General features: G+C 31.5%; 1 protein-coding gene across 1 annotated transcript in view; it reads right to left on the bottom strand.

Annotated features, from left to right (window-relative positions):
- Positions 1-17,760, bottom strand: part of LOC115879914 (BMP-binding endothelial regulator protein-like) — a 279,965-nt gene that overhangs the window by 155,207 nt on the left and 106,998 nt on the right. The window lies entirely within an intron of this gene.

The following is a 17,760-nucleotide window of genomic DNA, read 5'->3' as shown; positions in this document are numbered from 1 at the left end:
AAAATTATGATAAAATATGAGTGAGAGATAAAACGAATAAGCCGAAATAACAGATAACAGAATCATAATAATAAATCACTATTCAATTATAAAAAGAATTAAATATTATCAACTACATATGATTTTTTTTAAAAATAATTAATACCATTTTTTTTAAATTCAAATAAATTTAAATATTCGAGAAAAAGCGTTAATTGTGAAAAATTGTCTAATTGTGAAAGTAAATGATTTTTTGTCCATTAAAAAATACTTTTATTATAAAGTCAAAGGTTAAATGTTGATGTCAATTCGGCAGAAAATATCAGGTATACTAAGAAAGAGAAAAGATAGATATAGATATATATAGCTAGATTTTATAGAAAGTTAGATATATTAGAAATAATTACTAGTATAGAGTATAGAAGTTATATTATATTAAATAGTGAAATAGTGAAAAATGTATAAATGATGACACCGTGCATTGTTACTTGTTCAGTTTTAATTTAAAAATAGATGCAGTTTTTCTTAAATTACTTGAAATTGGCTTGTCCAAAATTGTTCCAGCCTATTTAGAACTTCGCTCTAAAATTAACAGAAGAACCAATATCTGGACAGTTCAAAATTCGCATAGGATTTCCCATGTTTCCAACGACGATGCACCACCGGTAGCTATTAGTATTAATGGATAGTTCATCATTATCTATACTAATATATGTATAAAATCCTTAATCCTTAACTCACTGATTAATCACGATCCTGCTCAAACCACTCAACGTAAGAAGCTCAATTTTGGCATACAGGTTGATTCTATGGTGTAGAGGTTCGATAAGAAGGGATTTTTCGAAATTCCAGTCCCAAGGGGGTGAAACCACCCCTCAAATATTACAATATTTTTTTATTTAAAAAACGGTCAAGTTTCAGAAAAAATGCTTAAATACGTATATTTTATTTTGTTTTTTTACATATTTTAAGAGTTTTTAAAAATGTATACAGGGTGTTTCGAAATATCTGGTCATTGATTAATCACGATCCTGCTTAAAGCGCTTGACGTAAAAAGCTGATTTTTGGAAAACGGATTGACTTTAGGGTGTAGAGGTTCGATAAGAAGGGATTTTTCAAAACTCGAATTCTAAGGGGGTGAAACCACCCCTCAAATATTAGAATATTTTCTTTATTTAAAAACCGGTGAGTTTTTTGCAAAAACTCTTAAACACGTATATTTTATTTTGTTGTTTTACATATTTTAAGATTTTTAAGAAAATTATACAGGGTATTTCATAACATATGACGATTGAGTAATCACAATTCTGCTTTAACTGCTTGACGTGTAAAGCTGATTTTTGGCAAACGGATTGACTCTGGGGTGTAGAGGTTAGATAAGGAGGGGTTTCTCGAATCTCAAATTCCAAGAGGGTGAAAACGCCTCTCAAATATTACAATATTTGTTATTTAAAAAACGGTTATCTTTCGGGAAAACGCTTAGATACGCATAATTTATTTTGTTTTTTACATATTTTCAAATTTTTTTAAAAAATCATACAGGGTGTTCCAAAAAGTTGGGTAAGTCAAATTCCAACGAGATGAAACTACCTCTCAAATATTACCAAGTTATATGATAATATCGCCATATTGTTTTTTCTCATGCTGACATAAATGTGAGAAAAATTTATCCAGTTTGTATGTTAATGAAAATTCTTGCTTTGCTTTATCATCACCATTACAAATGATTAATTCAACGCGAACGAAGTCGCGGGTACACGCTAGTAGATATATGTTAAAGTTCATAACTTAAATGTGTATTAATGCGATTATCAATGAACAGTAAATCATAGGTGGAACCTTAGGTGTTACAACAGGAAAATAAAACACTGCTTTACCACAATACATCAAAACACTTTACTTTTAAATTTTGGACGCGCGTTTTGCTAACCATCTTAGCATCATCAGCAGAGTTTTAATAATATGTTCATGACTCTAACATGGTTAGCAAACGTAGAGTTGCCACCTGTTCTTTTTTGAAAAGGACAGTCCTTTGGAACAAATTGTCCTTTTTACTTTACCCTAAAAAGTTCTTTTTATTTACGTATTTTCCCTAAAAAAAATTATCTACAGCAACCAGCAGTATTCCTTTCGTCCAAATTTAATTAGACATGTTACAAAACTTACAAATAAATATTTTTTTCAAACGTCACAAAAGTATAAATTTTTGCGACGTGATTAACAATATTAAAAAGTAATTTTAACGCCTAGGCATAAAACTAAAGCACTTTTACGCCTAAGCGCAAAAGTACGAAAATACAAAGAACGGAAATATATTACTAAACTGACATAAAGTGTCAAATTCAACGAGTGTAACCATAGTTTCTCGATATATAATTACTTCTAGGGTATTACTTTTAAATCTTTTATATTATTTGCAACATTTGAAATTTTTAAAGAAAAAAAAGTTAAAACATTATTTGTGACGTTTGAAAAAAATAGCATGTTCTATTCCGAGTAAAAATGTGTTTTTGTGCCACGCCTGTAATGTCAAACGTACAGCCTCGCCACAAAAGATATCATTTTTACTCCTAATAAAACAATATACTATTGTTTAGAATTCGGCAACATTATTTAGAACTCCCCGTTTAATCTCAAATGATAGTTTAGGCTTTATTTTTAATAATTTTGAGCTTAAAAAGAGCTTTTCAATATTTTAGAGTAGCGATTTATAACCGGCGGTTCGCCATCGGCCAGCTTACACCCCCTCCCCCCTCTCCACCATTGTCCTTTTTATACTTGGCAAAAAGGTGGCAACCCTAAGCCAAACGTGTGTCCAGTGTTTAAAAGTAAAGTGTTTTGGTGTATTGTGATGAATTAGTGTTTTTTTTTTGCAATAACATCTTAGAGTCTAAAGGTGTAGCACTTGTCTGGTTATAATCCGATAGATATACTAAATATTAAATTATCTATTTACATAATTTTCATTCCGAAATTCTCATAATGCAAAAAAAATAATTATTGATTCTTATTGATAATATCACTTTGTTTAGAGTTCAGACATCAATTAATTCTCTTAACACTTCTCTGTTTTTTACCACCTGGCACAACATAAGACATAAAATAAAGATGGTCTATCAAAACCATTGTCCCACGTATATCTCCATCATAATCCTTTAAGAAGGCTCTCATCCTCTTATCTCTTATTTGTTTCCTCTAACAAGCTGACCATCGGCCCATTCTCACACACAACAGGTAGTTTCTTTGTTGGAACGTGATTTAAAGAAGTCATTTCGACAGTCTCGAGCAATAAAAAAAGGCTAAACCGGAGGACCGACCCGATAAAAACTACCTCGAAAGATATTGCGAAATAATGTGTTTTAATGGTTTCATCTGATAGTGCTAATGGCCACGATCATAACATTTTCAGGACAGTGTTTCTTATCTGTTTGTAGCCTGAAAAGGAATTTACCTAAGTTTAACCAAATACCGAAGTCGAATTAGCATATCTTAGATTTTAATCGCGAGAAGAACAAATGATGGCAACATAAAATACTCGTTGTATTGTATGCTACATTACAGAAACTTGAACAAACAAAAAATTTTGTTGCGAGCTATTATTGCTGACTTAAAAAGTTATTTACAAATATCTGCATCATTTATATTAAAATATATTGTTAAATTTTAATTAAATTTCGACGTGACATAAATCCGAAATAATCATAAATTGTATGAACGAGAATTATGGTTTGGTTTGCTTTGGTTCGTTTGATTTGGTTGGAAATCTTTCAAGTGCCAGCAAACATTTTTCTTTTGTCTTTTACAGTATAATTTACAATTAGTTATTATGAGGTTCATTATAAAAATATAAATGAGTTCAAGTCCTATATATACCTATGTTTTTACCATTTTGGCTGTATTTCGTTTCTTACCTTTGTTAGGGTCTTATGACTTATGGTTTCATTTCTGTCGGTTTCCTGAAAGTTCTAATATTTAGGAACACGGTTCCTGAAAAATATCTATCATAATTGTCACCAAACTAATCAGCGCGAGAAGGCTGGTTTTTCTGGTTTTGTTAGTCAGGCAATATCAATAATTTGGCATAATTAAAGCAAAAATTGCAATTTTCTGCAAAATTCTCATTTAATTTCCAAAATGTGTGTTATTATTTTGTATTTATATTCAAAAGCAGTGGAGGTAGGTAGTAAAGGTAAAGAAACCTCATTAACTTAATAGAATTACCCTTTTAGGACCATTTAAACTTATCATGCGGCCATTATTTCTTAAAATCTGGAATATTGAACGATATTATAAGAAACGAGAGAACTCATAATCATGAGTGTTTAATGTAAACTATGAAAATATAAATACTGATTAGATTTATTTCATCATCATCATCATTTTCAGCTTATTCAACCAATTATGGTGTAGCCTCACATACTCTCTTTGTAGTTGGTCCCATTGTTGTCTATTGTTGGCTATGCGGGCTCAAGTTATCCCTGCTAATTTCCTAATATCATGGTTCCATCTCAGGTTTGGTCTTCCTCTCGATCTCTAATTCCTCGTGTGTACTATTCTCTAATCTGTTGCCCATCCTTCTTGCCAGGTGTCCCTTTGCCACTTGAGGGATTTGACTCTGTGGATAACATCTATTACCTGGATCTTTTGTCGTATCCACTCTATTCTTTTACGGTCTCTCTTGGTTATTCCCAGCATATTTCGTCCCACTGAGCGTTATGCGACCTGCAGTTTCCTTATAATGTCTTTTTTAAGTGTCCAGGTATTGCATGCATAGGTCATGACTGGTAGTACACATTGGTCGTATGTTTTCTTCTTTAGATAGAGTGGCATTCTAGATTTCAATATGATTGAGTTTCTTCCATAAATAATCCATGCTAACTTATTTCTTTTGTTGATTTATGGTAGTAAAGATCCCGAGCTGTGTAGTAGTTGTCCCAAATATAAATATTCTTCTACTATTTCCAGTGCTTTGTTATTTATTAGAATGTCTTTTCTTTCCACTAGTTCATTATAAATTACTTTCGTTTTTAATAAATTTATTTTAAGATCCACTTTATTGCTGGCTGTATTTAGTTCATTAATTCGTCCTTGTAGTTCTTCAGGACTATTGGCAATTAGGACTATGTCATCATCGAATCTTAGATGATTAAGATATTCTTCATCTATTTCTAAATCCTTTGTTGGTCTAGTCCAATTGACGAAAGGTATCTTATAATGTTGCTCTAAACAGTTTTGGGGATATCGCATCTCCCTGTCATTTGGGTACTCTGGGGTTGTTTTATACATCATTACTCTTGCTGAAGTTTGTTTTATATATCATTACTCTTGATTTATTTATTTATTATTGATTTATTTTAATATCTATCCTAGATACCTATGTGGCAGACCTCCAGATACCTATGTGGCACCAATCTCCATTGACAAGAAAAATCAAAGGTAAAAAATAAATTCTACAATAAATGTATTGAAATTTAGAAAACCTAAATACAGCCTAAAATTCTCTATTCTGTCTAAATGACAGCTACATCCCAAACAATCGAGAGTTATTATTAACAATCCAGGCACAAATCAAAAAGTAAGAGTAGCTTCTAACCTAATTACCGAATTTTTAATGATACGGTGTAGTTGCATTCATTATACTACACGATTTTTACATATGAAACGAAAAAGTTTCACAGATGAGAGAAAGAAATGGTGTTTCCTATACTAAAATATTGTTATTACCTGGTCGTAATACAAGAAGTCAAATTGGCAGCATAAAATATATTGGCCACAAAGGTTTAATATATTATCACGTTGGCCATGGACCCATGGCGGATGACAATAAAAAAAATCGTTTATAATGAGGAATAAAAGGATTATGTTATTACCCGAGATAATTGGTATTCTTAATTACAATAACATTTTACTGGTTTGTTATAAGAATACGATTATTTATGTTCTAGAAGCATAATTTTATTCAATGGACATTGAAAGATTCATTGGGAACACTTAATTACTTTATATATAAGGATAAAAAAGTACCAGCATAGCTCCAGAAACATAGTACCAGAAACCCTTTCGATGACATGATATTTATTTATCTTGTTAAAAATTATTTTTATTGACACAAATTTACCGCAAAAATCCTTCATATTTTGCGGTGAGTAAACCTTATTTATTATCAATTATTTCCAAATGCAATAACGTTTTCATACAAAAATTTTGTATAAAACAATTTGCTTCAAACGATTCATATGAAGGACGCAGTGATTTTTTCATATAAAGCTGTAACTAACAAATAAAGCATTGCAAAATTCGCTACTTTATTGACTTCTTTGACCATTCCTATTTCCATATTTAAACCTCTTACAGTAAAAAAAATTGCTTGTCCATTACTACATAACTAAATATAACATCTATGTACAGATAATTTTTAGGACAAAAGGTGTAAAACACACCAGCACGCAGATATATCTGTTTTATATTACGGTATAAGCAATTAAGTGTTCAGCTGGTAGTTCAGTAATCTCTAAATTGATTTTTTAGTACATACTCTTCGCTGCATCACTATATTAAGGAAACGCTAAATCAATCAAAACTTCCGATAAAGATTAGCGAGGCACTCAGGTTAATATTTTATGGAATTTCATAATTGAATTTTACTATTCACCACGTCAATATTAAAATACTACTTCCTCCTAAGTTGTTTAGTAAGGATTAAAAATATCAATTACAATTCTGGTCAGTAACCTGTTACAATAATTTTATAAAAAAGACAATTAAAAAATTAATTAATATTGGTTCCTTGATTTTTTTTTCAACATATCTTATAAGCATATTTATTGGTTCATATGTTTGAAACTTTCATTTAGTAGGTACCTAGTAGTACTCTTGAGATACAGACATACTCACATATATGTAGCTAATATTTATCATCAAGCATATAATACACAAATACTTAATACTTGTAATAAAATAACTTTTAAAAACTCCTTAAAATAATTATAATATAGGTAATCTTTATTATACATTGAACAAAGCTTTTTTGATATTATTATTATCTATATGTACTAATATATAAAATCCTTAAGTGACTGACATACTGATTAATCACGATCCTGCTCAAACCACTCAACGTAAGAAGCTCAATTTTGGCATACAGGTTTATCCTAGGGTGTAGAGGTTCGATAAGAAGGGATTTTACGAAATTCCAGTTCCAAGAGGGTGAAACCACCCCTCAAATATTACAATATTTTTTATTTAAAAAACGGTCAAGTTTCCGAAAAAACGCATAAACACGTATATTTTATTTTGTTTTTTTACATATTTCAAGATTTTTTAAAAATGTATACAGGGTGTTTCGAAAAATCTGGTCATTGATTAATCACGATCCTGCTTAAAGCGCTTGACGTAAAAAGCTGATTTTTGGAAAACAGATTGACTTTAGGATGTAGAGGTTCGATAAGAAGGGATTTTTCGAAACTCGAATTCTAAGGGGGTGAAACTATCCCTCAAATATTAAAATATTTTTTATTTAAAAACCGGTGAGTTTTTCGGAAAAACTCTTAAACACGTATATTTTATTTTGTTGTTTTACATATTTTAAGATTTTTTTATAAATTTATACAGGGTGTTTCAGAAAATATGACCATTGAGTAATCACGATTCTGCTTAAACTGCTTGACGTTTAAAGCTGATTTTTGGCAAACGGATTGACTGTGGGGTATAGAGGTTCGATAAGGAGGGGTTTATCGAATCTCATATTCCAAGAGGGCGAAAACACCTCTCAAATATTACAATATTTGTTATTTAAAAAACGGTTAGTCTTTCGGGAAAACGCTTGGACAAGCATAATTTATTTGGTTTTTTTACATATTTTGAAATTTTTTAAAAAATCATAGAGGGTATTCCAAAAAGTTGGGTAATTTCTTAACCACGATTCTGCTTAAACTGCTTGACGTAAAAAGCTTATTTTTAGCAAACGGATTTTTCAAAAGTCAAATTCCAACGAGATGAAACTACCCCTCAAATATTAGCAAGTTATATAATAATATCGCCATATTGTTTTTTCTCATGCTGACAAAAATGTGAGAAAATTTTATCCAGTTTGTATGTTAATGGAAATTCTTGCTTTGCTTTATCATCACCATTACAAATGATTAATTCGACGCGAACGAAGTCGCTGGTACACGCTAGTACACTTATATGCCTATTTTTATGCATATATGACCATTTTAAGGCTTCATTGAATACAAAAAAAATCAAGGGCAAAGCAAACATGAACTTTTATGACTCAAGGAAAGATCGAGATCATAAATATGACTGTGACAAGACATAAGTCTAATGTTAATACATTAACGATAGCATAAATACTACAGAACTAACCTCTGTTAAACGATCTCAGATACTTGCTTTTGTCAAATCTCTGAGACTTATGAGTTATAACTCAAAAAAGCGGACACAATAGATCTTAACTTCCATTGAGACACATTCTACAAAGGTTGTACCTTGGTTATTATAGTGCCAAAAACATAAAAACTTTTTAGTATTTCTTTCTCCACTTTCAGCAAAATATCATATAGATAGCAAGATACCAATAGATAAAAAGAATAGATACATTATGAGGTGTAGATCTACTATACAAAAGTAACTGTTTTTTTTTGCAATTCTAAAATTTCAATATGATCAGCTATGATCATATTGAAGCTTCAGTTATCGCACCGTATATAGAAAACTAGACAAATAAAAAAGAAATATCAAAGAACAAGCCATGGCTTTTGTGCCGGCCAACATAAATTCCCTTTAAAGAATTCTATAGCTTTTAAATTAAGGCTGCAAGTTCAGCGACATGTTATCTTATTAAACAATCGTAAACAGTCTTTATACTTAATTAGGTTGCTAACATTTTCGAAAATAAATTCCGGTAGCTAAATTAAAATTAAATTATACTAACAAATTCGGCGTATCATCGTAAAGTTGTAATTCAGGTTTTTTTCTTCTTCTCCCGTTCGGTTAAATAGAGCTCGATGATTGGACGCGGTATCGTAAAAATTAATAATAATGATACCGTTTCGATAAGAGAGTGCGAGAGAACCCGGATTGAGCATCCGCGTTGAAGTAACGTTGAAGTAATAAAAATCAACGCGTTAAATTAAATGTGGAACACGTAATAAGACACTTTCCAGATATGATATAAAACTGCCAGCGGTTTTTACCACGTAGCGATATACCGGGTGTCCCGAAAAAGTTCCATATCAAGGTTTCCTGCGTTTGATATTTTCTGTATTCAGTGTATTTAACATAAATTATGTATATGTCGCACCCACTTAGTGTAATTGTCCGTTTCATGAAATGGATATGGCGTTTGTCGCCTCAGCCTGAATATCTGTTGGTAATTTACTTCTTTCGTTTTGAGCCATTTCTGGCTCCAATTCAATCAGCAATCGACACTCAAGGAATATTGACTCAAAATTGACAACTAAAGAGACAGCTTTATTTATTTTTCAAATTACATAGAAACCAACGCCAACCCTGCAGCACAATATTTTTTCTACTCATAATAAATTCCTTGAAATAATAATTTCTGAATATCTTTTAAAACGTAACTCGCTATGGAGAAAATATTGTTTTATACACGACGATAAAATACCATTTTATCATCTTGTATAAAAAATAACTATTGAGGCGTTTGAAAAAAACAGCATGTTCTATTCGGAGTAAAAATTACTTTTTATGCCCCGGCTGTATATGTCGGACTCGTCAACGCCCGTCCGTCAAACGTACAGCTTCACAACAAAAGGGTCATTTTTACTCCTAATAAAACAATATACTATTATTAAATTTCTATTTAATTCTCAGGCGATACTAGAACAGTGATACTAGCCCAAGTAGCATTTTCACGACTTGCGACCACATGTTTACTAAACACAACGTTGGATTAGTTACAAAAAATAGTTAGCTCCCTACCTTGGGTATTAAAATAAATTTAAACGTTTTTATAACGTTGTGCCGACGTTGGACTAGTACTACAGCAAAGTAGAAGCTTCTGCGACGTCGAATAAACGTTGTCTTGTAACCTTTTTTGCTTAAGTGATCTTTAGGTGATTCGGACAACGTAGTTACAACGTTGAACAATATAGAGTTTTCCGACGTCAGTTTCAGGACCTATTACAACGTTATGCAAACGTCGTCTGTTTTACTAATTCCAACGTTGTTTTGATTTCCTTATTCTTACGTTGGTAGGACGTCGAGTCACTACCTTTTTGCAACTGTATTGAACCATAACCTTAAATCTTAAATGTTCACTTCATTGTTCTGTTCAGTCAGACAGTTCAGTGCTGTTTTTGTTTTTATAAAAAAAAACTTAATTAAAATGGGACATAAGAAAGGTACATATAAAACTAAATTTAAATATACATCGACATATATTACCGATAGTTTATCCACTCCCTCGTTTATTTAGATTATAGAGTTTTTTTTATTTAGATTATATAGTTATAGAGCACAAGCTAGACTCTAGGATGACTAAATTAGGCAATCTTGCGACTAGTATACTACCTGTTAAGGCCGAACTGCGACTTTATTAGTCCAGTATGCGACTACTCGAACTACTCCATCTTAATCTCCAAAACAACAAAGTGAAAGCCGCCATGTTGTAAAATAAGAAAATGTTTCGTTCCTAAAATAGCAATTCCTGCTTTTTGAATACATTAACTTGAAATATTTGACCCTAAAAAACACGCGGAAACAATATTTTTCGACTGCGAAAAATTATTCTCATTTTACTAAAAAAAATCAAGAAAATTTTTAAAACTTCTTTAATTTTAAGGCCCATTAGTATTTTTCAAAGTAGAAACAATACATTTATCAATAAAGTTGTTTGCGTTTAACTTTTCTGCCTTGGGTAACGAGTTACAGAGTCGGTTAAAGTGTTTCAATAATTATGATCTTCAAACATTCTCCACACTTAAATACTTTTGTTTTGTTTTCCTTCACTGCCATCTCACATATGTCTCTAACTAAATCATAAAAATAATATTTTTACTATAATTATCTCAATTTAGGATAAAACGCGACTTAGACGCCATATTAGTTTTGTATTTCTGTGAATTAGGATTTTAAACAACGTTGCAGTTTTAAATGGAAACACCCTTTTCTATAGGAGATAGACGAAAACTAATATCGGTGTCTGGAGCTCAATTTTCATTAAAAACATGATGGTGAAAACCGCACGTCAATATCTGTTACCGTTTCGGAGTTGCGGGGTGATTTTCAAAAATGTGCATTTTTAACAAATCGCTGTAACTTTTTTACTATGGAAAATTTTGTATTTCTATGAAAACATTTCCAAAGCACCTTTTTACGTAGAATTTAATGGTTTAAGTATAATTTTTTTAAAATTAATAATTTAAGAGTTATCAACAGAAATATTGATTTTTTATTTGGGACACCCTCTATATTTTTAATTAACTGAAAAGAATTTAAAATTACCTTTCCAAAAATATAGCACACTTGATATTTTGTTATAATCCCCTTCGAAATACAAAATTTTTAAAAGTTCGCCACTTTTAACTAGTAGGCTTTGGACCCCTTATTGATGATATGCCCTTAATGGCACTGGAAAACATATTTTCCAGCAAGACGACGCACCGCCTCTGAACACTGAAGTTATCAGCAAATTTTTGCAGCAAATTTCAAAAATAATTGAATAGCTAACCAAGATCCCAGCCGTTGGCCGTCGAGGCCGCCTGACTTAGTGCCCATGGATCTAATCCTATGAATATATTTGCGGAAGAATAAAGGTTCCTTATTCTGCCGTATAATCTAGACAAGAATTAGAAATATTTAGCAGTTATGAGAGGGTATCTTTCACCCCCACTGAGTTTATGAATTCCGCGAGAAATGTTCAAAAACTACCCCGTCTGTCCATAACAGAAGATGGTCGATATGTCGAATACCTGCAGCAAAATCGCATGTCTTGGTTTGCTATTTATTTTTATTGTTATTAGATATAGTTAAATTTTGTTGATGTTGGTTAAATATATTTTAAATTGTTATAAAATTTTGCATCTCTCATAGGAAATATTATTTTTGTTTTAATTGATTCTCACAGCTATAATTTTTTTGCATTACAGCCGGTGCCGTTCAAAGCCTACTTATTTAAAGCGGGCGAATTTTTATATACTCCATATCTCAAGGAGGAATCGAGCAAAATAGCAAGTGTGTTATATTTTTGGAAAGGTAATTTTAAATTCTTTTCAATAAATTAAAAATATATAGGGTGTCCCATATAAAAAATCAAATTTTCTGTTGATAATTCTTAACTTATTAATTTTTAAAAAATTATACTTAAACCATTAAATTCTACGTACAAAGGTGCTTTGGAAATATTTTCATAAAAATACAAAATTTGCCATAGCAAAAAAGTTACAGCGATTTGTTAAAAATGCATATTTTTGAAAAACACCCTGTAACTCTGAAACGGTAACAGATATCGATATGCGGTTTTCACCATCATGTTTTTGACAAAAATTGAGCTGCAGACACCGATATTAGTTTTTGTCTATCTCCTAGAGAAAAGGGTGTTTCCATTTAAAAGCGTCTTTTTTTGCCCCACCCTGTACATTATTTCAATGCTATCCACATTCTGAACTAACCTAAACATAATAACATTTTATAAAATATTCAGTTAAATTTGTAAAATTGTACCATGAAACTAAAAAAAGAAATATATCTACTTGCTGTTCTAATTTCTTTTTACCTTGCTCAATCTTGTATCTATTAGTACTAATCTACAATATGTAAAGTTTTGCAACAGTATTTTTCATTCAGTTTCAATATTTTATTAAATCATAAATACGTACATATTTTGTAACGCTTTATCTCATTAAAAACGCAAATTCAAATATTGCTTTTAAATCGAACAATTACTCGCGGCAACATGATTAAATCAAAGTTTACAATCCGACGAGTGGCAAACAACTCGAAGCGTCAGGAGTTACGCAATCGTCAATAAATCCATTTAAAAATTTATAAATTCAGGGATTTGAAAACACTGACAAATTTTTATGCAGGAAGTGGATAAATATAAATTTGCATAACCATAGAATATTTATGCCGCATCTGTCGCAGAACCGTCATTTTTTTCTCTCTTAATTGAAGTGTTAATTTTCATAGTAGGAGATGCCAAAAAATGCTAATTAAATCTTGGAGATGTTCGATAATAATGTAAACATTCCTTAAATTTCTTGTTTTGGAGATATTAATATTCATATTTAATCACTTTGATCACATAAAATAAAATATAGGTAAATGATATAAACCAGTAGAATAATATACCTTCTATGGATTGATATTTATATCAATCTCTACTACAAGAAATCAACAGAAGTATTAAGTTAACATGGAATACTTATGGAAGAAACTCATTCGTATTTAAATCTAAAATGCCACTCTATCTAAAGAAGAAAACATTCGACAATTGTGTACTACCAGTCATGACCTATGCATGCAAAACCTGAACACTTAAAACAGACATCATAAGGAAACTGCAGATCGCACAACGCTCAATGGAACGAAATGTGCTGGGAATAACCAATAAAGACCGTAAAAGAATAGAATGGATACGACAAAACACCCAGGGAATAGATGTTATCCACATAATCAAATCCCTCAAATGGCAATGGGCAGGACACATGGCATGAAGAACGAACAACAAATGGACCACAAAAATTAAAACATGGTATCCACGAGGAATTAAGAGACCTAGAGGAAGACGGAACCTGAGATGGGACCATTATATTAGGAAATTAGCAGGGATAACTTGGGCCCGTATAACCAACAATAGACAACATAGGACCCAAGGAGGCTACACCATAATTAAAAATGGTTGAGTAAGCTGAAGATGGTGATGATGATAATATGGATTCATAAAATGTGTGTCGTAATATTTAATCTACAACAATGTCATTATGACATATTTAACATTGTCATTTGGATGTCCATTATGGCTTTCATAATAGCACTTCATAATTCATAATAACACGCAAATTTTAAAATAAGAAACAAGCAAAGAAAGGTACCTAAATACGTTTATTTATTGTAAACATTAATTATAATATCAGTACAATTGGTTAAATTAATTCCAGACGATGACAGGTGAGTTGAATTTTTAGAAATAAATTTATTTCCTGAGTGCTTGAACTTGTTGAAGACCCATCATTGCCAGAAATTTTACCCAAAATATTACATGACACTTTTTTCCTATTTTCTTTGGAATTTTCTATATAGCTCTCTGTCACTGTGTTAGAGCGCCAACCATCATGCCTTTTAACAGTTAATAAATCCACTCCTGACTCTGCATGCAACGACGCAGACGATCTACGGAAACAATGTCCACTGTATTGTTTTGGATTTGGAAGACTTAGGAACAATGCTATTTTAATAATGCCAACGGGTTGCTTAATACATTTTCCATTTCTGTACCCCACAAAAAATCGAGTATGCTCTGTGTTGCTTGGCCGCATAGCTATATATCTTCAAAGCATTTCCACCATATTTATTCCTTCAACATTTTCTTTCGTTATAAAAAAATCTCGTGATATGTTTGTTTTCGTAAATGGAATAATGACATGAATGCATTGTCCTTCATCTTTAACATTTTGCAGCTGCAGATTTGTTAACTCGATACGCCTCCAGGCTCCCGCAAGTCCCACTATCAATGAAACTTTTGTCAGGAAATAAGTTTTATCATCGGCTTCCAACAAAAAAAACTCTAAAAACGAGTTATGTCATCTTTTCTTAAAATTCTCGATTTTTTTGACCGAAATCCTCCGATTTTCTTTTTAAAAATGCAATTAAATGGACGTACTTACTAATATCTGTATTTTTCTTCACTGATATAACTGAACGTAGCATGGAATAATATACCCAAAGTGATGAAGCCTTCATATGTTTTGAAAGATGTTCAAAATATGCAAGGAGAACCTTTTCGTTACTACTATTCTTGATTCCTTTCCATTTACACCAATCTTCAAGTTTTACATAGGCTTGCTCGTACGTTTGTCTTGGGAAGTAGGGAATCGACAACGTTTTGCGCAATGCCTTTAATATCCGAAGGGACACTTTCAGAATCAGAATCACCCATATTAATTTTAATTTTTATGAGGATATCTCTGATATTTTAAATTAAATCAAATCTCTTTGGATCGTACCTCGTGTCGCGTCGTAGATTAAATTTTGAATGATACACGTTCGATACGAACTTTTTAATGAAACTTGTGTAACTAAACGTGTGTAACTTAACGTTACACGCGTTTCATTATGATGTTCGTATCGAACTTGTATCATTAATAACTATAATGATTTTGTTTAACTACAGGCAGAAGATTGCTGAGAAAAACGAAAAGAACAAAAGATATTTAAGCCGGATACTCTAACCAGGGTGTATTTCCATTAAAAAAGCAAATTGATCAACAGATGCATTGCATCCTACTATTAATGTGTTGGTGATGTATTTCGATAGTACCATATAAGTTTTCTTATACGAAGTTCGTGCATGAACGCATCAAGTTATAAGCTTTAAAAAAATAAAAACTGTAAATTGATACTCCTGGTATACCACTAGATAGGATTCTTTCATAAAAAAATACCATATGTGTAAAATATGAAAGAGAGTTTTTTGTAGAAATGAAAAAAATATATAGTTAATTAATAACCTGATAAATATGGTGTTTATATCCTCAAAATTGAATTATAATTGGTTGCCAATTAAAATCATTTTTCCCAATATAATTTTTTCATCGCAACCCATAAATTTGTCTCCGCCATGAATATTGATCCATATCCTAGTCAATTAAGAGAAATTTAAATTGAAATGTAAATATTCATTCTATCAAACAATTTAATTAAAAATATATTAACGAAACGATACAGAACATAAGAAATAAATAAAATAAATTTAGTTAAGAATTCCAATAATAACCTATGATAAAATAAAAGGTGATATATTAAACAAACAACCTTGATTAACATAAAAGTTCTATGCTGCACAAAAGTCAAGAGACATGTTTACGAAAAAAGCAAATAATCAATTTATTTCTCGTGTAGATTTTGACTAACACACAATAAAACGAATCATTAAATCACTAGAAAATTAATAAATAAAATAGTACCATACTCTGTCCACATACCATAAACAACCAATCACAATACAATCTAGAAGGAACATACGAGGGAAATAAGATATGAATTGAAATATTATATCATTTGGCAATTTGCACAAGCACTATCTTTGACATTAACTTAATAATATATTTAATATTTACACCTATTATTATATCACATAGAGATACACAATTATTAATGTCAGGAATAAACTGAATCTTTCAATTGTATCCAAATTTGAAATTATTCTTATACATAATTATAAAAAAGTACCTAACATTACTTTTAATTCATCGTCACTTGTTAATCAGAATATTACGGAAGTGATTCCTTATATCACATACGATCAAAACGAATATAGCAGTAATAACATATTCCACTTGGACGTTATAGAAAATTGAATCTTTAGTTCCATCAAATATTGAATCAACAAATAATATATGACATTAATCGAAGTCATTAAAATAGATTTGTTTTTAATTCTAAGCCGTATCAATATCTTGGGCTATTTAACAGCTTATCACTAGTCTATATATAAAAACAATAATATGCCAATGTTTAAAAAAACATACCCTAAGGTGGTATACTGATACTTCCAAGACCAAAACAGGACCAAAGAGAGGAGTATTTGGGTCGAAAACTAAAAACTCCGAACTTATGGACACCTACCCCAGCATCCTTCAGACAGGAAACGATGCTATCGAAAGATGCCTACAACTTATCTGAGATAGGAACTATCGAAAACAAGAAATAGCCATCATATCTGATAGTCCAGCAACCATAAAATCAACCAACTCAGTAACCGTCAATTCGAAGTTGGTCAAAGAATGTTTAGAGAAAATTAAACAAAGAAAATAAAGTCCTCCTACTCTGAGTGCCAAGGGATAGAAAGTAGTGAAAAAGCAAATGATCTAACTAGGAAAGAAGCGAACACTAACTGCACTAAAACCGTTCTGCTTCCCAAATGGAAACCAACTTAAAGCGGAACTCAAGAACCTGGAAAACTCCATCCGACCGAAAAAATAAAGATTTTCCTTGATTTAAGTAAGCACAATCTTCGGATTGTCACGGGGTTTTTAATAGGATACTGTCACCACAATGAACACACAGCTTCAATCAGTTGACTGAAGCTAAGAAACAACGGCGCGTGCACATTCTAGGCGGAAAATGGAAAAATACCAGAACACCTCATCACTGTACACATAGTACGCCAAGATGACAACCATTCGTACCAATAAGCTTTCGTACCACTGATATCAAGGAGAACTAACCTCTGTAAAACCATCCCAGATACTGGCTTTTGTCAAAGCCCTGAGACTGTATGATGAGATATAACTCACGAAAGAGGTATATAAGGTACTAAGCTACTATAAGGTCGCGGTGACTAACTTCCTCCCATATAATCTACATCTTCTTCTTTACGTGCCGTCTCTTTCGTGGAGGTTGGCGACCACATTGGCAAAATCTTCACGATTCTCGGCTTTCCTTATTAGTTCTTCAAAAGTTAGGTGAGTCCAGTTTCTGATGTTTCAAACCAAGATAGTTTCTTCCTGTCGAGACCTCTCTTTCCTTCAATCTTACCCTTAACTATCAATTGTAAGACGTGGTATTTTTCATTTCTCAATATATGCCCTA

This window comes from Sitophilus oryzae, unplaced genomic scaffold (genome assembly GCF_002938485.1).
Source record: "Sitophilus oryzae breed Bouriz unplaced genomic scaffold, Soryzae_2.0 scaffold_1067_pilon_pilon, whole genome shotgun sequence".
Lineage (NCBI taxonomy): Eukaryota > Metazoa > Arthropoda > Insecta > Coleoptera > Curculionidae > Sitophilus > Sitophilus oryzae.
The sequence above is the reverse complement of the archived record's forward strand: the minus strand, read 5'-3'. Positions and strand labels throughout refer to the sequence as shown.